Below are 24,793 nucleotides of genomic sequence, written 5' to 3'. Positions count from 1 at the left end.
ACCCGTCTTCGGACTAATGGACACCAGTCTTACCAGCACAACCGCTTAATTGAATATGTATAGGATTTTGAAATTAGTCAAATGCAACTATTAGTCCGCATGAATCTTACGTTTAAAATATCTGATTACTTAAAAATTCAGTCGACCCATACGATAACAACAATAGTTGAGAATCTAATAACGAGCGTGATAAATGTTAGAGACATATAACTTTATATAAATAAACGTTGTCCTAACGACAGAACGTTAAACTGGCTTTACCTCGGGACACTATTATGAAAGTTACTTTGTATAACTAACTGGTCCAATACTGAACTATCTCAGATGTCAAAAACCAAAAGAAGACAGAAACTAAAGTTAAAATAATTTAACAATAAAATAATGATTTATATTGGAAAATCAATACTTTTAACGCCACTTTTTTTTTCATTCAAGCTAAATAATCAAATAAAAGGCATCAGAAAACATTAACCACTTCAGTCTTTTCTAGTTGGGAAATGGTGTGCACATGAAAAAAAAAGGAAATAATTTTGGATGGCAGCATGAAAAAGCGCATTAACTCCAAATAAAGAAAATTAACATTTGGATTCTATAAAATGAGTACTTGAATTCCTCGAAATGTTATTTCCTCTTTATTCTGCAAAACAAAAACTCTTATCAATTCCATGTCTTTAAAGAACAACAAAAATCTATCCAACGCTACATTAGCAAGAAGGAAAACAATGAGTTTTACTATTGGTTGTTAATGTGTCATTCCAGGTAAAAGCGGGTGATGGGTTGCACTGGTCCTAGGTACAACCGGGCCGCATTCAGCAACGCTGTCTTTCCCATATAGGCAGCGCCTTTATTATCACCATTCGGAGTGCGTCTCGTGATTAACGTGTTAAAAATGTAGTCGTTTCGCTACCAGTAATAAATGAGATTAGCTTCAGGTAAGGACCCAGGGTGGAAATGTGGAATGTCAGCTAGATTTACACCTGTCCCATGGCTCGAATTGACAGCACTATTGCCTACAGAGATGACCACTGGTGCCAGTCTGTCTGGGACTCATCAGCCTTACTTTGTAAGTTTAAATTGACGAGATGATCAAAACAACTTAATGACACGCGTATCGTTTTATCACCAGAAACCAGAACAACGAAAGAAACTAATATTTGTGTTTAAATGCGTGCCACAATTGTGTTATTTTGCCATAGTTGGTGAATGCTAAGGGATGTAGCTAAATCATTATTACCAGTAAGAGGGCGTTTGTTTCGACAGCATCAATAGTGATCTATGTTAAAGCTACCCCAAACAAATAACTCGTACACAATCACCCCAAAGCTCAGATCATTGGACAGTCCAGTGACAGATATTAACCAGACGCCAAAGGAATCCTGTTCAACTGCAGATCCAAAGGGTCGCATCTGTTGTGCGCAGTGCACACATTCCCATTTCGCAAGGGCTATTACCATCCCGTAAGGCTGCTGAAAACATTCATCATATTGGTCAAAGTGGAGCCAGGCCACTCAGCCACCGTATTCACACACAGGTAGCCTAATGATTCCATTAGGCGAGACCAGACCGTTCCGGATCAGTAAGCGCATGAGGGGCTAGAGAAACTAATGTACCACTGTCACCGTCGTTTAAGAAATTCAAGAGAACAACACCCGACATTACACCATAAGTCTTCACCAAACATTCTGGACTTTTCTTTTGACCAGCGCGAGTAGCCGTAATCTCATAAAACGCTTTATATTTATTTAACTGCTTTACACCTTTTGAAACGTTCCCTTCAAATATTTACCAAGGCACTCAAATTCGAAGACAGCTTGCTTTTCCACGAGAACGCGCGGAATGATTTATTTTCAAGCTATTTTTCAATAAATGATATGTCCTCGTAAATATCTGATCGTTTGAGAAATGTGTTCCCCGAAACCCATTTCCAAGTACTCCCTTCGGCCGATCCCATTCCGACCAAACTCACTGCTCACCACTTTCACCAAAGAAAGCTATTCGCTTTGGAATTTTGCAGCGATAAAGATATCGTTCCTGTAATCCTAGTTAAGGCTGGTCTATTTTTCTGGTAATGTCACTTGCTGATCCACCTATACATTCAATACAAATGAATATTTATACTCACACGACTTCACTGTTTTATCACTAATTTAAAGGCCGCTTAAACAGAACAACCAGCAATCTACCGGCTGGCGGTAAACCAGTAAATAAGAGTTATTCAGCTTTTAAGGACTGATAGTTTAAAAAAAACAAATGCGTATTTTACTTTGTTCATGAAAAGGGGCTTAATTTATAATTTATTTTTATATAATAGATTAATTAATAAAAATCAGTCTACAATGTGTTAATGATGAATTCAACTTAAAACAAACTACCTTAGAGGTTCTGTGAACAGAAAAACGAATGGAAGGTTTATAATTCACGCCGCTTGCATAAATTGGAGGTATATATATATATCTGTGCGTGTGTATGTGTGAATGGGGTCGAGCGGAAAAGAGGCAACTGCTATAAACAAACTGACCAGCCACATATATTTTTGTAATAAATATCCACTACATCAAACATGCCCACAAAAAGTGCAGTAAAGTTTATCGCGAGAAAACCAGAGGAAACGTAAATAATCTATAATTAATAGATATCTTGATCGGGAATTTGGACGGTTTTATTTCTAATGTTTGTCTCTCCAATAGAGAAAAAAATCAATCAGCTCCAATTATTATTTAGCTGGAGAAAATAGTGTTTTCAGCATATTGCATATCGATGGAACAGTTACCAATGTTTCCATAACTGTTGAATGTGCTACTAAGCCAGCAACCCTGGGCTTTTGAAAATAATAATAGAGAATACTCCAATGCCAAGATTGGATGTGGCAAATATCAGTGGCAGAGCTTACATTGTATTGTACACTATGTCGTGACCAAGCCACATTAAAGGGCATAAATATGTAATGTGGACAAATCTAGGCAAAATCGACCAAGTATTCGCAACTTTCATGCTTGTAGAATTTTAAGTGAAGTGTTGATAATAGATTCCTAAAAAGTAGAAAAAAGCCATTACGAAATTGCCTCTTTATTAACTGATCTAAAGAAATGTCTTCTTCAGCCTGAAGAAGGGTTTCGGCCTGAAACGTTGCCTATTTCCTTCGCTGAGTTTCTCCAGCATTTTTGTCTACCTAAAGAAACCCAGATCCTTGTTGTGGTGTTGCTTTGATTTAAAAAAAAGATGAACACGTTTCGACCTACTGATCAACCGCAGAGTTAATTTATTGATATGAATTTCTTAGCACCATTTTGACATAAAAACATTCACTTTTAACATGTTTTTAGTTCTGCAGAAATTGCATAAAAAGGAGCTTTAAAGAAAAACACTAAAGTTGCAGTCCGGTAAACTTCCTCAGGATTCAATTGTATCACTCCTGCAATCAAGATCTATAACACACACACACACACAAACACAAACACACACACACGCAAACACACACACACGCAAACACATACACACGCAAACACATACACACGCACACACACACACGAGAATGCGAAAGTACTTGACTATAGTCACATTCATGGCTTCTTCACAGATATGCAGCTTGTTACTGTGTTCCTTGAGAACATCAATGATATAAGTGACCAGCCGTCAGTTATATATATTTGCAAGTGCCGTATTTTGTCTTCCCTGCCCCGCGCCTCCATCCCCAGCGCAATTAGAAGGACATCTTAGAAGGACAAGGACATCTTACTTGTAAAATTAATCCAAATGTTTTAACTTTCGCTATTTTGAATGGTATAACTATCAAAAAGCGATGGGTGTATTTTCTCCTAAATAATTTAGAATATCACGTTCCTATCAGGAATACAGACCACGTTTTGGTCTTTGTTGAAATGACATAGTTATATCCGAAAGGAATCTTGCACCTCTCAGTTCTGACTCATAAGGATTTCGACATCTTTAACCAGAATATTTTAACAAAGTAACTAACATGGTGTCATCACCTAAGTCCTTCTGCAGATCGATACGTTAATAAATTGAAACAAAGGCAAATCAACTGCCATATTTTTAACGTCAAATGCAACTTATTTGCTTAAGTGTTTATTGTTCCAAGTAACATCAGAGCGTTATCCTCATTCGCTGCTAATGCTTAGGAGTGTAGGAAGGAACTACAGATGCTGGTTTATACCGAAGATAGACACAAAATGCTGCAGTAACTCAGCGGGGCGGGCAGCATCTCTGAAGAGAAGGAACGGGTGACGTTTCGGGTCACATCGTTACTTTTTTTTGCATATCATTAATTCGTTTCGTCTATATCTCTATATATTGCTGTCTATATCTCTCGGTTCTCTTTCCCCTGACTCTCAGTCTGAAGCAGGGTCTCGACCTGAAACGTCGCTCATTCCTTCCTTCCAGAGATGCTGCATATCCCGCTGTTACCAGCGTTTTGTGTCTATTTTCGCCGCTAATGCTAACTGTAGTTTTTTCTTGTTAAGTATTCTGGGGAGAGTTCTGGGCATTTGCGTACGAAGAAATACCGGGGGATTCTTTATTCAGTACAAGCCTTTATTTGAGGATGGTCATTTCAAATGCTTGCAATATTGGTCACAGAAAACAGACAACTGCGGATATGTTGCTATATTTGTGCTACTGTCTAGTCGTAGCAAACTCCGCCCTTCCAGTCTGCTGCAAGGCACCTCCACACCTTGCCACCCCACTCCGCCCTTTCCCCCTCCCCCCACTGCGGGGAGCTGAAGATGAGAGAAACGCAACACGCACGCTTCACACCATCCCACTAGATAAAGTGACTTTCGTGTTGGCGAATATGTGGGAGGGACCAGGGCCAGCAAGCACACGAGTCTCGACAGAGTGCAACATGATAAGGCAATTTCAACACAACAAATTAAAATCCCGCCGTTTAATCCACAACTTATTAACTAGAACAATCTATTCAACGCCCTTACTTGAAGACCAACGTCGAGGGCCACGGTTTTATTTTTGTGCATAAATAACTCAAATCTGCAAAGAAGCACAAGCAAGTGAATAAATCCTACACGTTATTGTGAGTGGACATTGTTAGAATGAACCTTTGATGTTTTATGTTTAGCGGGGAGTAAACATGTGGCTTTTTAAAATCATAAAACAGCCACACTCAAAGTTTTCACTAAAATGGCTGAAACACTATCACTGTGGGGGTAGGTTGTGAGAAACATTTCATTTTTTTGACTTTGTTTCTTGTATTTGTTTTGTTTCTTGTATTTATCAGGGTTTAAACTTCCTGATTTTGAAATTGACAGTGGAGGCATGATGGTCGTTGTCTTGGACGCGCAGTTCAAAGTTACAAAGGCGCATTCAGCATTTCGCCCTACAATAGGCGCCCTATTTGGTAAGAATCCTCGGTAGGCGGACCGGTAACTTTGAAGCTATGCATGTGACAACAGCAAACCTCACGGTGTCGATGAAGTAGTTAATCGAGGATAATTAGAACAGGGACTAAACCCTTTTTAAAAGAAGATATATATTAGAGAATGCAACTGGATATAGTTGATGGTAGGGGGGGAAAGGGAATCAGAGAATGTGAAACGAGTTACTGAAGGCGAACGTGAGCGGATGAGAATGCACAGGCTAACAACAGTCCAGCAGGATGGGAGATCATCAAATTTGAATTGATGTGAATCTTGGCTACGAGAGAAATCTGCACCAGATTCTGTTCTGCCTCCCTCTATTTGGCGGCCCGTCCCTTCAACGCACGTGGGTGGGTGCCCTGGAGTTTAGAGGATATTTGAAGGTAGCCCTGGAACGTGAAGGGATAACTCTGGGGTCTGTTTTGAGTGAAATCACCATAAACATTGCTTCCAATTGAAACTAACCAGAACCGCCATTCGGATTCTATACTTAACATCATATTTCGAGTTGATATAAGATACATAGCTTTGACGGGTGGGCTTCCGTCTTTGGTGCCCTACACTGCGTTGGTTGGCAGTAACCCCAACCCAATTCGCATTTGGCTTTTGCTACGCGCTGCTATCCCATTACTCGCCATGTTTACTTTAACATATTTCAATTTCAGGCCCAATTTCTTCTACTCAGCAGCCAGGAATCTCTCAGAAATAAGTTGTTGAGAAAATGTCATGTAAAGTATGACTCGTTGGGATATATAATACACGTTCAAATTGGATGGAATTAAAGGTTTGAAACTCTACTCAACTCAAGGAAACAGTACAGGGAGGAATTGCAGATGCTGGCCCGAAACGTTGCCTATTTCCTTCGCTCCATAGATGCTGCTGCACCCGCTGAGTTTCTCCAGCACTTTTGTCTACCTTCGATTTTCCAGCATCTGATGTTCCTGCTTAAACAATAGACAGAAAATGATAGGGTAACCAACGGGTCAGGCGGCATCTCTGAAGAAAAAGAATAGGTAACGTTTCGGGTCTGAAAATGTCACATATTCCTTTTCTCCAGAGATATTGCCTGAGCTGCCGAGTTACTCCAGCATTTTGTGTCTATGAAAGAAATAGTACTTCGTCCTTAATATGTAGTGAATTTGGAGGGGGGGGGGGGGGTCAATTATATCAAGCTTTTAAAAGGTTTCGTGTCAAATGAGAAGCTATCGCAGAAGCTTGCCGAATATGTGTTATGTACCCGAAACATAAAGTACCCTCTGAGCTGTCTGCTTTGTACATGTAATTCTGTGATATTTTAATGCACGTCGTTCAAGTAATCGGATGTTGGAACTGGCACTTAAGGGTTCCACTAACCATTCAAATCATTATTAAACCATACACAGATTTAATGGTCTCAGCGGAGAAAACATAATTTGGCTGACCTTTGGGACCCTCCCGCCGGCGTCCCTTCCCCCGTCCTCTCATAAGACGGAGAGAGAAAGAGAGGGGCAGACTGGGAGACAGGGTGTCAGACATGGGGATAAACAGAGACACATAGGAAGAGAGAGGGGTTGACCAGTTTAGACGCAGTGAAGACGTTGTCGGGCAGCAGTTCCTGGCTCCGAACTAATATACTGTCCAATCAATTATTAACTGCCAAACTGGCTCCAGTGTCCAATTTGTGCGATCCCTCGATAGATTTCTATGTCAGAAGTCTTGGGCCACTGAAACATCACTTTCATATATTCCTCACCTCGGTATAAAATTTCATTCCATAAGAATGAAAACTAGATTTTTATTAAAGGGTTGCCTTTTTACCCACGGTCGGTTAAACTTCATAACACCACGAATTTTGTTGAAGCTGTTAGATGGCGTCGTTGCTGTAATTCAAGAACTGATGAATTAGAAATTGTTATTGCATTAGCACGGTTCAAAGATGGAAACGTGCTTGCCATGGGTTTTGCACTTAGGGATTTGACTGGGCATTCGTTGTCTTTTCATGCAAGTATTTGGAGGACGACCTGTGCAAGACGGAATCACATTACATCACAGATATCCTGAACCAGTTGTCGAGTGCATTGCCATAATAGCAAAGGAAAGGTTTATAATCGTTTCTGCAAATTGATCTCCGAGTCACGATTTTATGATTTGTTTCTCTAACAACTGGCGATGTCGCATAAAAATGTAGACCCTCTGGGTTTGTACTAATGGTTTACTGGGTAACACAAACACATCAGAAATGCAATGAAGTGTCCCGATTTCATTGATTCATTGGTTCTCATCTAGTTTTTCCATGGAGCCCCGACCGTTAAATGACATCTGCCATTCACTCACTAGTAAGACCTTGACCAGGGATGTTTGCTCAGTTTAGAGTCCTCAGTCGTTTCTAGTTACGCCTTTGATACACAATTTGTTGTGAATGCAGTTTCGGCTAATTATCATGGCGACGTGCAAGCTTTTTTCCCGACTTACTTCACTACATCGTTACACCTCTTATCACCCTTTAACTTTTAAACGCTTGCAGACTAAAATCAGTATTCCAGAAAGTTGGCTGTCATCCGACCAGAGCAACGGTCTATTCTTATTAACTCGACCACTGCCCCCAAGCAGTCCTGGGTTCAAGACTAAGGATAACACTGGGAAAGTATGGGAAAACGTGTGCGCGGGTCGAATCAACCTCGTTTGATCGTCCACGCCCGGGATGTGAAACAGAGGTCACACATTCGCATAACGAATGAGTTGTGGTCGACAACAGCAACTGCTGGAGTTTCCTAGACATACAATACCCCCCTTCTCGCCTCCTGCGTTCTTCACTGCCACGATCGGCCCCCCTGTGTCTGTCATGCTTTGGCAATATAACTGATGGGTGTTTCTGTGCAACACGAAGCCGCCTGCCCCGCAAACAACCGTCTTGCCTACAGCCACCAGACTCGAGGGCATCGCTTTGAGAAAGGATAGTGCGTGGCTTAGTGCAATAGTCGTCAGTGGCCCAAACATGTTTCATTGCGTTAAGCCTGATAAGGTCTCCACAACATAGAGAGTTGCAGCACGAAGTACAAGCAAGTCCTTTGGAAGCAATTCCGAGTTGGATTTTTCTACACGTCTTATCTACCCTTAGCCTTTCCACTTTGGAGAACATTTCAGATTATTGTAACTAAAATCCCATGTACCAACTTTAAAATAATAATACATTGTGAATATCGTTCTGTGTGAGTCGTCGTCATATTGCTATGCTATGAGCACACGGAGTCTCCTGAAACTATCGTTGTTTCTTGTGTAAGAAGGAACTGCAGGTGCTGGTTTAAACCGATGATAGACACAAAAAGCTGGAGTAACTCAGCGGGACAGGCAGCATCTCTGGAGAGAAGGAATGGGTGACATTTCGGGTCGAGACCCTTCTTCGGTTTTCTTCTTTTTGTTTTGCAAACCTAGTGACACAATAATTTCCCCCTGTGTTAAGTGTGTATTAGATAAATTGGTCCGGCGGTGATTTACCGCTGCCAGTTATATGAATCAATGTAAAAACCTTGACTTGGAGTGTTAACACACCACCGGAGAAAGGAAAAGTGGAGTTTTGTTAAGGAAAGGGATTCCACTGGCATGATGTGTAGTATGTGAAAAATGCATTGACGTGGTATTCATTTGTCCGTAATTACTAACGAACATTTAAGTGTGCTTATTAGTTGTTTCGCCAGAAGCAAAGCAGAGGGATATTTACCGGAAAGGTTTCCTCAGGATAACACACAAGACAACCTCAGAAGTCACCCGCCCTGATGATCGCTAAACGCAACAAAGTTGATGTACTGAGTGATACAAACTTGCCCCCAAAGCGTGCCTGAAGTAAACTCTGCAATAATGTTTACCTCTGCAAACAAGACAAGGATCACTGAACGCGAAACAAAAATGAAATATTTCAGGTGTACGCGTGGGAGGTTGGGGGTCAAAAGTTCACATTTTTTACTGGAATAACATTGGCGTCAAAGAAGTTGAAATCGGTTCATATGTTTCCCCGCGTGTATAGGAATCTTGGTTTAAAACGCAAACGTCTCACCCTTTCCCTTCAGTATTACTTTAAGCAGAAAAGTAAGTGTCGTGTGAAGTATATAACCAATACTTTCATCTGGTGTTCTTATCTCTCGGCGAGGCACATCATTCACTTAAAGTTGTTGTTCAAAGGAGCAAGAAAGTAAAGTACATTCCCCTGCACTCATCTTTGAACTTGACTTTTGACGAATATTGCAGGTTTGGTCCCTACCGATCTTCGATACAATCTCAATCAAGAGCCAAGTCCCAAAATCAATATGGTAGAGTGGATATTTTAAACCTTTAGAACTGACATGAGACACGCATTCAAAATAAGGGACTAGAAACGGCAAGTTTTAGAAGGTGCACCTGGAAATTGCTGTTCGCCAGTTTGTCCTGCGCTATGCCTCTGGATAAGCTCATCGCTTTCTATATATCCTGGGGAAAGCTGTCAACCTCAGAATACTTCTGAAGTTGTTAGTCTGTGGTGTGATTGAACATCTTAAACTAGCCTGTCTCAAACATGAATAAAATCCACCGATATTTTCTCAGAAATGTTGGGAGGAATCGTTTCCAGTATGTTACATGCAATGAAGGAATACATGGTAGATTATGCACCCACCAGTGACACCAATTGTTCACCATTTGTTTGTTAACGCTATTTCCATGTATTTATTTTGGAAAATCATATATTAATCAAACTTCCGACATAGCACATTAATCGTGTATATGTCGGGTTCATAGCTCATGACCCCCTTATACTGATCTTGTTTTCCGTGCGGCAGGTGACTTATATTTACCGCATCAATGACATTGTTGGAAGCACATGATACAAAGGAGTAGGATACAACATTCCTCATAGAGTGGTGGGGGGTAAATTTGGAATGAGAGCTATGTTTAAAAATATGGCGAGAGAATATTAAAGCTTTGTATTGGCAATTAAACTATATATATATATGTGTGTGTGTGTGTGTGTGTGTGTGTGTGTGTGTGTGTGTGTGTGTGTGTGTGTGTGTGTGTGGTGTGTAGGAAGGAACAGCAGATACTGATTTACACCGAAGACAGATATATATATATATATATATATATATCTGTCTTCGGTGTAAATCAGTATCTGTTGTTCCTTCCCACACACAACACACACACACATATATATATATTTATTATTGCCAATACAAAACTTTTATATTCTCTTGCCATATTTTTAAACATAGCTCTCATTCCAAATTTCCCCTCCACCACTGTGCGGAATGTTGTATCCTACTCCTTTGTATTCCAGCAATGTAATTGATGCGGCAAATATAAGGCACCTGCCGCACGGAATATACGATCAGTATAAGGGGTGCATGAGCTATGAACTCGACATAGACACGATTAATGTGCTATGTCGGAAGTTTGAAGAATATATTTATATATACACGCTGGAGTAACTCAGCGGGACAGACAGCATCTCTGGAGAGAAGGAATGGGTGACATTTCGGGTCGAAACCCTTCTTCATCATGAAGTATAACTTTCAGTCAGACCTTCAGTCTGAAGAAGGATCTCGACCCGAAACGTCACCCATTCCTTCTCTCCAGAGATGCTGCCTGTCCCGCTGAGTTACTCCAGCATTTTATGTTTATCATACCGAAGAGATATATATATATATATATATAATATGTGTGTGTGTGTGTGTGTGTGTGTGTGTGTGTGTGTGTGTGTGTGTGTGTGTGTGTGTGTGTGTGTGTGTGTGTGTGTGTGTGTGGGTGTGCGCCCGCGCGTGTTCTTTTACACACTTTATATATTCATATATACGGATATATTAATTCCGGTGGTCGCTGGTTTAATGGAATTTATAAACAAGATGATAGAGTAGAAAAAGCAAGAACTTGAATACTTAAGTAAATTGCCAGGTGCTGTTATTGGTAACCAATATTGAAGTAGTTCCCTTTGGCACCAAAGGTAATTAGTTATATCCCGAATGGATGTATTTACAACAATAAGGTCGGTTGATCATTGCATCCAATCAGAAAGATTTGAAAGAACGGTCTCAGGGTATTACATACGTTTGCAAATCTATCTTAACATTCGAAATCATAAATAATTCAATATTGGGCAATACACTCCTGCATTGCGTTATAAAGCAAACAGTTTCTCAAGAGCATTGCTGTGGCCATTAGCAACCACACACTAGTAGGGAATACAGATCGAAGTTAGTTTTAAGGTCTCTGGATGTATGGAAGCTATTTAGTTAAGCGTATGATCAATTTAATACAATGAATACCCCCCCCCCCCCACCCCCCTCCCCAATATGTCAGCTATCTCATATGTTCTGATGCGGTAAATACATTTCAGTAGTTTCTCGACTTCTTTTCCAGAAGGACGCTGCCTTGCCCCCATCATTACATGTATATACAGCTTTAATGTTTTCCCGGTGCCAGCAAAACACTTAACACCACCTACTTCTAAATACCAGACTTCTTCAGCTATATAATATAAATAAGTTTCTATGTTTTAGTTGTAACTATAATCGCAGGTATTTCCTGTAAAATCCTTTCGCCCTCTTGGTATTTGTAATGTTTTTGCATGCCATAAAATATTTTGCTCTGCCTTAAACTCGTTCGGGTTGTGTTTTCGCGCTCTCCGTCCGACAGTTCGCTGGAGTTGAGCTGCAAATTAGTCATGCCGCCCTGTCCTCCCTCCCCTTGAACAGACAGGATCTCGGAGCAGCATCTAGCGGGTACAATTAAGAATTGCAATAGTTCAATCGCGTTTTCGTACATTAAGACCATGTAATTAGCCGCAGAAGCGACTCTGATGTCGTGAAAGCACAGCAATCCCTCTGTTTCTTGCTTGCAGTCAGGCCACGGTACCTTGCCTTGAGTGGTACCTTGAATATTGTCACACGGAATGAAGGTGGCCATTAGTAAATAGCCACGGTGTTGTTCCTTGGGGAAACTGTTCGGATGGAAGGAACAATGTCAAATGTGAGCATAAGTTATATGTTTAGGGTATTTTGGTAATACAATGAACAATATTATTGTAGACTGCCATTGTGAAGCGCGCTTTGCTGGCTTTCTTCATTCCAAAGCGCTCCGTGGTCAACTCAGCGGCTTTTGGTGCTTGCGATATGCGAACATGTCAGCCATTTTACACACAAGCTCCCACTGACGGCAATGTGCCAATGGCATGCTGAGCCGTGTTCGTCGAGTGCTGAACATTGGCCAGAACACCCCCTTGCTCACAGATAACTCTCCTGTTCTTCTTCAGGCTAGTGTACATGAACCTTTTACCATCACCCCCAGAAGACAGAGAGGATATTTGACATCCCACAAGGACAAAAGGAAAATTAGAAGGTTTGTTTAATGTTTGAAAAAATGTTGGAACTGGTCGGGGTTGAACAAGCCAATGTTTTCTCTAGAACTCGCAATTTCTCTCGGCCTTCTGCCATCCTGGTACATTTTCAACATAGCCCAGGCCTCAGCTGTCAATACCTCAAGCACCTGGCAGAGGATGATGGCAGGGGGGGTGTGGAGGAACAGTTGCCCCAGCGACCCCACACACTTGCGCCTCAGTGGTTTTGCATGTCAGGTCTCTATCGAAGTACGAATTCTTCTCAATCTTATTTTGTCAACCCCTGCCAGTGGAGTAGTGTGGAGAGGAAAGCTTATCACACGCACAGCGGGATATGGTTTACGCCAAGCTAGATGGTGTTGCTTTACTAACAAATATCAAACAGCAACTCGAATTTACACGGATGTGGTGAATTTTCTTTTATTTTTACACAACAATCACAATCCATCATTCTCACTGGTAAATGGTAACAACGCCAATAAAATATTATCCAAAAATATATATGTTTTAATTTCAATAATCTGTCGATGGATTGGAAATAAATCCAATTAAAAAAAAAATCACAGGCAATACTGGGATTTCCACAATCCCCGCATTAATTGTGGGGGAAGACAGATATGGCGAATTTTGCGCAAAATTAAGACGCGATTACTTTCATTTCAAACCTGGCACACGCATCGCTCATGGTACATAAGTCAACTCGCCAAAGTGCAGAGGAGGTTAAGGACCAAGTCTTTAAGTCGAATTAAATGAATGGGATGTAACGCTGTCTTAATTTTACAGCAGGTCGGCCGGTATCTGAAAGAGAATGAATGTAATTCTTTCAGTTGAGTCGCAGTTTACTTAAGAGTGAAGGGACATTAATGGGTTGTTAAAGGCATTATTCTTCCGAACCTATTACCTAATGGACCCTCTGCAACTTGCTAAATCCGGTTATTGACTTGCTGGATTCATCTTGTGCGATTTGAAATCACACGTCCCGCACCCTGCTTCCGATATCTGCAAGCTGTTGGCTCTTCCAGCAATCCTTGGATCCCGAATCAGGAATAAAACACACAAAAAAAACACACTTTTTATTTGCAGAATAATCAGTTCAACCGAGGCGCTGAGATAAATTGCAGTTGCCGCGTCGATAATTAGAAGAGATTTTATTTTACACTCATCTACAGAGTATTTTAAAACTAACGTTGATATCTGGGCTGATAATGTAGTTAAAACAAACAAAAAAAAAGTTTTGCCCTCTGACGATGAACAAGTTACATCGAGTATCGGGCTACAGTAGCAAATGAAACGCGGTTCTGCACATTTAATCTATAACTCCTGCCCATGCAAATGGTGCTTTGCACCGCTGCCGAGAGCGGGTTAGACAGTCGAGCGGATCGGTGAGCTCAGTCCCGCCGCTTCTGACGATAAACCACCCGCTGCCTTCCACCTAATTTATCAGGCAACACCCATGCCTCTTTAATCCACCGTAAGGATTCACGTCCCCGATTTCTGATAACTAAATTGAAAGACGTTTCTTCCGATTCGTGAAACAGTTCCTGGCGCATGCGGAAATTTTAATGTGTGTCTAATACCATTCTTCGTTAACGCTGAAAGCTTTTTACACCGATTTTTTTAGGGGGGGAGGTTGTAATACGATTTAAAAAAAAGAATATTCTTCAAATGGAAATAGCTTCTGACGCGTCGTTTGGACATATATTTCCTCGGGATAATGTTCGGTATTGTTCCCCTGAACTGCTATAAATTTACGCGCCGCAGCGTAGCCTTTGATCGCAACCATATCTGTACCCGGCCCCGACAGTTAAAAAATGCAGACGTTTTCGAGCTGATTTAAGTGTCATCAATAAACTCTCAAAAAGGTCATTCAAACTGAAACAACCCCCTCCCCTCCCCCGCCCGGACCCGGACCCGGCCCGGCCCGGCCCCAAGGCTGGATGGAGGTGGTCACAAGATTGCACCGAAGGTAACCAACATGTTCGAGTCCAGGTATGGAATAAACAGAATAGTCATCAGAAGAACCCCATCTTTAATAATTGTCCTCCAGCCCGTTTGCATGTTCAGATATGCGGGTGTTTTAAACCAACACTCTGCTTTTTATGAAGAAGAGTTTCGGCCCGAAACGTTGCCTATTTCCTTCGCTCCATAGATGCTGCCGTACCCGCTGAGTTTCTCCAGCATTTTTGTCTACCTTCGGTTCCTTCTTACACACTCTGCTTTCTATGATTTTTTTTGGATTTTTTATTTTGCTGATCTAACATTGTGTTAGAAGTGATAATCCCATGGACAAGTGTGGCGATCTTGGCTAAAAATTAAATGTTAAGACTGATCTCAAAGGTACACGACTAGAAAATGACCAGCTCTATAGAATCAACGGGTCTATGCGCCGGTGTATATTTCATGAATGAGTGACCTTACTTTACTTACTCTTGCTGCCAGTGTGTATAAACGTTACTAGTACTCTAACCCACAAGCTATCATGTCTCCTTGCTCGGACTACACTTTCGTTGGAAGGGCTGACTTGGTTTTAGCCACCCGAGTTTCCACGTTTAAGAATTCATCACTAAATCTCTCTGCATCTATCTTACTTCATTCTTCCAAACCCACCACGCACCCGGCCAAGTGACCGACCACGGATTATCGCACCTCCTTCCTCTGGCTCGACCGTTATTTATTAATTTGGGCTTCTGCAGAACGGCTGGTCTGCAAATCATTTATAGTCATTTTCACATCTCTGTCTAGTTTCAGGTGCCAGCATTGCTAATGGTCAAATACCAGAAGCAACATGACCTATCCTTCATGACTTCTGGTGACCGATGCGAAACTGTTAATGAAATGCCGTAACCCAATTTAGCTGAGACCTAGACTGTGCGTTCTCAGTCAAGTTCTCGAAGTATGTGCCGAGCCGACCATAAATCCTCCTGTTCCAAGGGCACTGACAAGATGTTTTTTTTGCTTTTCGAATTTTTCCCGAGGTAACATCTCTTTGGTACCGCACAATGCTGCTCAAACCCGCATGGCTAAGTCTATGGCCACTTGTCATTCTATAAGTTTTATATATTCATAACACCGCCTTTTTGGTAGATCGTTTATATACGGCAGGTTATTTTCAGCAATTGGACAATTGGACATCAAGCCTAAGATTTCGTGGCCATTCCAAATAAATCAGTTGTAACAAATCACCGGACTACCCGGGGCTGTATAATCAATGGGACCGTGCATATGCATTTTCACTATAAGTTACAAGAATAATGAACACACACGTCAAATCCATAATTATATGCATACACTTCTCTCTCTGTCGATAGTTCAAATATAGGTTGGTGTGTATATATTTTTGATATGATAACCTTTAAGCCCAGAGCCACTTAACAATTCATGAAGCTCATAAAGGAATCATGAACAGTACTCGTTTATCAGAAGTAATCGCACATGATGCCACATGCCTGGATAAGAGTTGGTTTAATCAAAACTTTTTGATTAAGTAAATACACAAGCAAGATGTTTCCAAAATAAAACATAAACATTACATTCTTACTCTAGAACATGCAGCCTACTTGTAATTTGTACCCTCTATCTTAAGTCACTTACCAGGGATGAACTGGCAGCACACAATTCACAATAACAAATGTGACTTCTAAATAATGAAGTTTAGGGGAGAAATCTTGCATATTTATTTACTGATGTGAATAATTAAAAACGAAAATCATAATTACAGGAAATGTACATTAAAGTAACGTTATGCTTTCCCAAGTTGATTGAGCTATTTTTTGTTCCAGCTACAAAGCTGCAGAATATGAACCAAAGTTGAAACTTCCGACCCCTTAAAATCAAGGGCAACTTTCTGAACATTTGAGCCCGTGTTAGATGATGAATAAATAATACTATGAGCCAGGTAATGTAATCCTGCAAAACAAGATAAATGATGGTGTCCCGAGCCGTTAAGGCAAAACTTACCATCTCTCAACATAGTTGAGGTAATAACTAATATGCAACGTAAGATTGATTTTATTTATTTTCCTAAGGCAAATAAAACAAATCTTATTTTCTAATGATGTGTATTAGCTCATTTAATCCAGCAGCACATCATTACTTTCTAAGTTTAGAAAAACAAATCAATGTCCTTTTTGTTTGATCCTTAAACATTTATTGAATACTATTTTTTGACAGACAATATTCCATTTTACAGTAAAATATTAATTTTGCCGTCAAGAAATCACAGCAGTAGTAATTTTGTGCTGCCAGTCTGTACCCAAGAATAGGGATGGTGATCATCTCGCAGGCGCAAGCAACCGCAGAAGCTGGTTTGCAAAATAAAAGACACAAAGTGCTGGATTAACTCAAGGAGACAGGCAGCATCTCTGGAGAAAACGAATTAGTGATGTCTAGGGTTGGGACTCTTCTTCAGACTGATTGTGGTAGTGAGGAGACCTCAATACCCCTGCTACAATCAGTCGGAGCAAGGGTCCCGACCTGAAAAGTTTGCGTATCGGTGTTCTCTAGGGATTCGTCTTAAATGGGAGGCAACATTTAGTGCTCTTGGGAAACAATTAAGATATTTCAATACATCTGATAAATGAAAAGTAGAAATTAATGCTGTGTGGGAAGGAACTGCAGATGCTGATTTAAACTGAAGAGAGACACAAAATTCCGGACTCAGATAGCACCTCTGGTGACGTCTTGGGTCAAGAACCTTCTTCAGACCTTCAAATTAATACTGTAAGAAACAACGAGCAGATAACGTACCCTGCTGTCTGACAAATGATGGAAAGATGCCAGGGACTGAAGTATTGGTTGCAGTTATATATAAATACATAGACCAGCGGCTAATGCTGCAGGACATTAGTTTCACACAGAAGAGCTTTAGGGATGTTTTACTTGATCTTCCAGTAAATCCTGCAGAAAACAGCTCAGGTTTAGACTGGGTTTAATGCACCACCTCTAGATTTATGTGAAGCTTTGGCTCCAAAAAGAACCTCACTGTAAAACGTGACCACTGCCATTGTGACTTCTTCAAAGTCATATAATTTCATACGTTCCAAAGGATCAAATCCCTTGTTTTGCGGAAACAGACAATAAAATGATGATCAAAGTCAGAAACAGGAATGTGGAAATAACAGGCAGACAACACATGGGGAAGCATGAACAACACAAAGAGTAATAGCAAGACAAATGGAAAGTAGGATTTAAGTATTGCGCACCAGCATGCCCAATCCCTTTAAATATAAATTGAAAACATGAAGCACTATTCTACCTGTCAAGCCAGAGTTTGCAAGTTTGGATTTATTATCAAGATATAATTATACACGTATTAGATAAAGGTGAGGAATTTTCTTTGTTCCTATTTTTCATCGTACGTTTAAACTCAATAGGAATAACAGGAATTTTTAATGCAGTCTTTTATAAATTTACACCATACATGTCCATCACAGTAGTCCCCAGCATGGATGAGTGTGAACAAAATACGGGAAAAATGGGAAGCTTAAGTATACATCCCCAGATTTAAACAGCATATTTCCCTCTACGTCACCATGATCATTTTATGTTATCCCGTCAAAGATCTGTCATCCTCAAAATAAAAAAGTGTAATGTGTCATATGCATTATGATATGATACGATACGATAGAACTTTATTTATCCCAGGAGGGAAATTGATCTGTCAACAGTCATAAAAACACAAAATACACAAAACACAATTGATGACATTAAAGTGACGAGTGGAAAGTCTTGGGGGATGTGCAAAGATTGGGGGGGGGGGGGGGGGGGGGGGAATAAGTCTCAATCTCAGTCTACCCCATCACAGAAGGTGGAGGAGTTGTAAAGTTTGATAGCCACAGGGAAGAAGGATCTCATGTGGCGTTCTGTCCAGCATCTTGGTGGAACCTGTCTGTTGCTGAAGGTACACCTTAGGTTGACCAGTGTGTCATGTAGAATTGATATAAGTGGCTTGCTTTTGCTTCAGTCATGGGGTGTGCACTCTGCCGTAATAGACACCCGAATCTTTGAAAGGTGAAGTGTTTTTTTTAATGTGTCTGCTATTGGGCATTTCACAATAGAGACGTTTGAAGGATTTAAAAAAAATTAGAGAAAAAGTTTAATTAATATCACACCACTTGAAACTCAGCTCATGAAGTCAAATAGAATCTTTCATTGAAACAGTCCAAAAAGTAAATTTTAAATATCTGCCTCTTCATGCATTCCTTCTTTAAAGAAAATACATCATGTTATCGTCACAGAATGAATTACTTCTTGAATTTCATATGTATTATATGCATACCTAAATACCCAAATTCCTGCATGTACTATTTCCCTTGAGCTTTCCTACAGATAGTAAATGCAGCAAAATAAAGAGCAGAAACTAATATTCATGCACACATTGAGTGGTATATGCTTATAAGTGACCACAGTTAATACCATAGTCTCTGAATGCAAACAAATCCTTATACTTTTCATTTTATGTGTTTAAAAATCATTGTTTTCTTCATTTTAAGTATCTGTTTCATGAATGCTTTGTGACATAAAGTGATTGGCTTCTGGTTTACAGAAGGCGTTCTTCCAAAGCTTCATACATGGAGAGTACAAATATAAATAAAAAGTGATACAAAATTAATACCAGAACCTGGCTTTCTTATGAAGATTATACATCAGCCTAAAGAAACACCAAAGGCATCATCAAAAGTAATCAAGTAACAAATGTGATTAGCAGATAAATTGTTAATGTATTTATATTCTTCACCTCGTTGTTTTAAAGAAGACTTGAAACGTTAATGTTTCTGTAAATGCCCTGCTGTACAAATATTTTTGAGCTTGTGTGCAAGTTTCACTTTTACCGTTGTTACAAGCCATACCTCATATACCTCCTACTTTAGTGGTGTCCTGTTTTAACATTATTCTGTTATCTTTATGAAGGGGGCAACATTAAATAAATGTAGAGGGATTAACAGTCGCTTTCCTCTCCCCAAAGGTGTCTTGGTTAACCTAATGTGTTTCAGCAACAATCTAGTACTTTCCTAGTTATGTTTTCAAGTATGTATTCAAGAGAGTTAGATGTAGCTCTTAGGGCTAATGGAATCAAGGGACATGGTGAGAAAGCAGGAACGGGTACGGATTTTGGATGATCAACCATGATCATATTGAATGGCCGTGCCGTTTGATGGGCCGAATGGCCTACTCCTGCTATTTTATGTGTTTTTTCTATGTTTACTGAGTTTGTGTTTTTAATTCTAGATATATTTAATAAATTCCCCAAGGCCTTGGTGGGATTCAAACACTTGCATGTGGATCAATAGTACAGGCATCAGGATGCATATCCTGTAACTTAACTATGATGCTAACCCTACTCATTCCCAAATACTTTGCATTAAACAAAAATCAAAGTCATGATTTCTGGGTCACAATCTCTTTGGAAGGTCAACGATTTGAGGATTGTGAGTTATTTTGCATTTTCTGTATGTTTGCCTGCATAGCAACAGCATTATTTTGATACTAAGAATGGCACCTAAAGTACTAGCATGGAAAAGATACCAGGATCAAAGAAACCATTGTAATTGTCAATATATGTTATTATTAGTTATCTCTAAATACAATGAATCATCTGTAGAATGGTCTTGTATCAGATATAAATGTTAAGTGGTAATTTATATACAATATGATAGAGAACCTAACAAATGTCATTGATTCTTTATGTGACAGGAACATGGTGAACCTTTGTTGAGGTCTGTGTTCAGTGCTGAACCTACAGTGCATTATTTATTACACTAACTTTGCATTTACATTCACGTGTAAAAAAACATGGTTTTCTCTCAAATCTGAGGTAGCGCAGGCCACAGGGGAAAGGTAACCCAAAAAATTATAATATCAAAAATAAAATTGTGTGAATACTGATAGTCATAAATAAATAAAAAAACAGAAACAGTCAGCTACTCTGGCCACATGTATGCAGGCAGAAACAGAGTGAATGATGTAAGTCATGACCTTTCATCAGGATATTCTGATGAAATATCATTGATCTGAAATCTTAATTCTGTTTATTAGTTCTCAGATGTTGCCTGACCACCAAATTGGGGAATATTTGCCAGTCAATTTGTGCGCTTTGTTTGGTGAGCAGAAGAGCAGGAAAAATAAATTATTATTTTCGCAGTCTGAAGAAGGATCTCGACACGAAACATCACCTATTCCTTTTCTCCAGAGATGCTGCCTGTCCCGCTGAGTTACTCCAGAATTTGGTGCCTCTCTTCGGTATAAACCAGCATCTGCAGTTCCTTCCTACAAATGTGGTCTTTTTCTTGAGTTCATGAAAATGCAGATAAATAGCGTTGTTTGAATAAAAAGGAAGTACTTCTTAAATAATTAGTCTTGTTTATTATACAGTTTATTCCAAAGATAATCCAGCTTTTAATTCACTTGAGAAAAATATTGTTGTGTATTGTAGGTGTAGCCTTTTCTCCTAACCAGGCCTTTTCCTTAAAAGTAGAATGACTGACACCAGTTAAATCTGCTTGATTTCAACTTCACCAAAAATATTAGTACAGGTAATCATTTTTTTTTTTTGAAGACAGACACAGTCAGCTGGAATAACTCAATGGGTCAGACAGCATCTATGGAGAAAAGGAATAGGTGACGTTTCGGGTCGAGACGCTTCTTCAGACCCAAAACGTCACCTATTCCTTTTCTCCAGAGATGTCTGACCCACTGAGTTACTCCAGCTTTTTGTATCTATCCTTGGTTTAAACAAGCATCTGCAGTTCCTTGTTACATATTATTTTTGGCACTGATTGGAAAGAATTGACGATGTTGCAAGTTTTCTTTCCCCAACTAATGGATATTGCAGAAGACTTGAACCAAAGTCAGAAACCTCGGAAGCACTGAGTGAGTTAGACAAGAAAGGATCAGTTGACATCTTGGGAGTGGATCCTTCTCTCGAAAATCAGTTCCAGTTTTGATGAAGGGACCACTTCTGAATTGTTTTGGTTCCAGATTTGTAGCATCTGCTTTTTGACTGATACTTTTGCATGTGCACATGTCCAGAATTCTGTCATCTCCTTGTAATGGACTGAAAAACAGTGTATCAAAATGCTTCCTAATTATATAGAAATTTTGCAGGCCAACACTCCTAACATATTGTCAGGATTACATATTCTAACTGACATGATGTATGGAACTGGTGAATTGCAGTGCTGAGAGCTATATTTTGCATTATGTATCTTCCACTTTATCTATTGTACTTGAGTCTGACAATTGTATTTATATATAGTATTATATGATTTGATCAGATGGCATGCAAAACAAAGCTTATCACTGTACCTTTGTACACATGACAATAAAAAAAACTAAACTTTAAAGAACATCCCCACTTCTCCTTTGGTCTATTCTACTTGAGTTTTTACATTGTATCCATAAGGTATGTCTGAGCTGTTTGGATAGCATGCAAAACAATGCTTTTAACTGTACCTAGGTGACAATGAAGCGACAGGTTTGAAGGAAATTATCCTGGTGTGTGCGTGTGCGCATGTGTGTGTGTGCATATACAGATATGCTCTCATGCACAAACACGCGCGCAAACATATGTGCACATGGGTGTGCGTGCATGTGTGCATGTGCGCACATGTGTGTGAGAGAGTGTGCGTGTTCGTGTGTGTGGGAGCATGTGCCCGTGTGCGTGCGTGTACGTATGTGTGTGTGTGTGCATGTATATGCGTGTGTAGCACCATGGAATCCTCACAAGATTAAAGTTAATAGAAATCACGAGGAAAACACTTTACTGATGGGAATAATAATTTGCAAAATGATGTTGCTGTGCTTGTCGGCAAATTATCTCAATCCCCGGATGAAGCTGCAGGAGATCCTTGGAACAGAGTCCTGGAACCAACATTTTCATTTACATCATCAAAGAACGTACTTCCACAATGTAGGCAGAAGCATATTTCATGGTGATTACACAGTGCTTGCATGTCTCTGCATCTGAACAAGTAATGAAGCAGTGCACTGATAACTGGCACATATGCCAGGAAAGGGCCACCAACTATAAGTGAAATCTATCCACCTACCCATGACAATTAATAGCCAAAATATTGCTAAGTTCCTTATTATAGAACATAGAAAAGTACATCAGTCTGAAGAAGGGTTTCGGCCCGAAACGTTGCCTATTTCCTTCGCTCCATAGATGCTGCTGCACCCGCTGAGTTTCTCCAGCATTTTTGTGTACCTTCGATTTTCCAGCATCTGCAGTTCCTTCTTAAACAAGAAAAGTACAGCACAGGAACAGGCCTTATGGTCTACAATATCTGTGCTGAACATGATGCCAAGATAAACTAATCTTTACTGCCTCAGCTTGATCAATATCCATCCATTCCATTTGTCTATCTAAAAGTCTCAAACATGTTACTATCATGTCTGCACCACCAACAAATGCAACATGTTTCAGGAATCCACCACTCTCTGTATTAAAAAAATTGTCCTACATATCTCCTTAAAACTTTGAACCTTTTACCTTAAAGTTATGCCTTCCTCTCTTTGACACTTCATTGTCAATATTTAGGGAATCAATATCAATTAACAAAATCAATTTTTTTTTGGCCCTAAGGGTAAGTCTGAAGTAAAATATTCTGAGGTTAGGTGTTTGCCACCTGACTTCCCAAATTGTTTGTAGCTATGGAGCAGAAGTATGGAGAGTTGTGGAATACCTAGATGATTGCAACTATTGTTATTTAAGAACTTAACACGTCCAGTTCCGAGCCTCCTGTATGTTTGGCAACCTGCTTATCTCCTTAATGAGTATGTCCTACCCCATTATTGTACCATGGGAGGCATGATGCATTGCAGCAACGTGCCAAAGGTTTCACAGCATTTCTGAAACACAGGGCTTCAAACGCCCAGAAGTAGTAAAGCAATGGGTACATGTGTCCAACAGAACTTCCAAACTTGGCTACTAGTTACACACCGACAAGCTTTGGAACTGCATTGCTGTTCACTCATCAATGATCCCAGACCAAACCATTTCGAGGTCAGGTCGGGGGGAGTTCCCCCCAGCCACGGATACTGTAATCCTGTGCTACCTGCTCCGTGGTCGGATAGTCGGAGACTAAACCGTCTTCCCCACCTGGTTTGTGGACCCCCAGCAGGACCAAAAACTAGACCTTACAAAGAGCGAGCCAACGGCCATCCACACTTCAGTAGACGTTGCGATTACTGTCGTACACAGCATTGTAAGGAATGATGATAAAGCACACACAACAAAATCCTATACATCCAGCGGCGGAGGTCTGCAGGAACTGGAGGACAGAGATGTGTGGAGCGTCCGTCACCGTTCCTGTCGGAAACTGGCACCACTGCATCGCTAATGTTTTTAACGATGATGATGATGATTTAGAGTGGCAATAAACGTTAGTTTTCAGGTAATATCCACATTCCTAAAACACTTTAAAAAAATGCTACCCTCAGAACCTGATAAATAAATGTTCTTGCAGCTAAACAAGCAAAAAACTGCACTTCCTAGAAATCTGAAGTAAAAAAACCACAGAAAAAGCTGGAAATACTCAGCAGGTCAGGCAACAACCATGGAGAGTGTTTCAGATCAACAACTAGTTCATAGACACGGCAGCTTTCATAACTGTTTTAATTGTTCAAGTGATGCATAAATCAGATTAATGCTGGATTCAAAATATGTTAATTCCACAGACTGAGCTGTACATGAAGTCCATGCAGAAAGTAAATTAATGGATCTGTATCCTATTGTGGGGGCAATGACACCTGTGCATCATTATGATTTAAATTTGACTTCATCTTTGTGGGGTCTTTTCTGTTTACTACTGCACATGCACTGTATATTATATTAGTAGGTTGTATTAATAGCTTATTTAGAATTAATATTGAATTTCATACTATTTAAAGTAATTAATTTATTCACTGTCTGTGAAACCCTAGTATGACACACTTTAAGTTGACAAATATATCTTAAAAATTCACATGTACACTGTCTATTTTTTTAATTAAAAAATCTAAAACTTAATTTTATGCTTAATATAATGGTGAAAATTTCCAAACTAGAACTAACTCAGTGCAGCCTTAT

At 39.9% G+C, this 24,793-nt stretch overlaps 1 long non-coding RNA gene across 2 annotated transcripts in view; it reads left to right on the top strand.

Annotated features, from left to right (window-relative positions):
- LOC116987252 overlaps positions 1-24,793 on the top strand; it is a 47,662-nt gene that overhangs the window by 9,243 nt on the left and 13,626 nt on the right. The window contains exons 3-4 of one of the 2 annotated variants that reach the window (XR_004415677.1): positions 16,506-16,621; positions 19,271-19,933. This is a non-coding gene — a long non-coding RNA (uncharacterized LOC116987252). Of the gene's footprint in view, positions 1-16,505; positions 16,622-19,270; positions 21,342-24,793 lie in introns of those variants that run through there. The other variant, XR_004415676.1, reaches the window with a different exon arrangement.

This window comes from Amblyraja radiata, chromosome 25 (assembly GCF_010909765.2).
Source record: "Amblyraja radiata isolate CabotCenter1 chromosome 25, sAmbRad1.1.pri, whole genome shotgun sequence".
Classification (NCBI taxonomy): domain Eukaryota; kingdom Metazoa; phylum Chordata; class Chondrichthyes; order Rajiformes; family Rajidae; genus Amblyraja; species Amblyraja radiata.
This window is presented reverse-complemented; position numbering and strand designations above follow the sequence as displayed.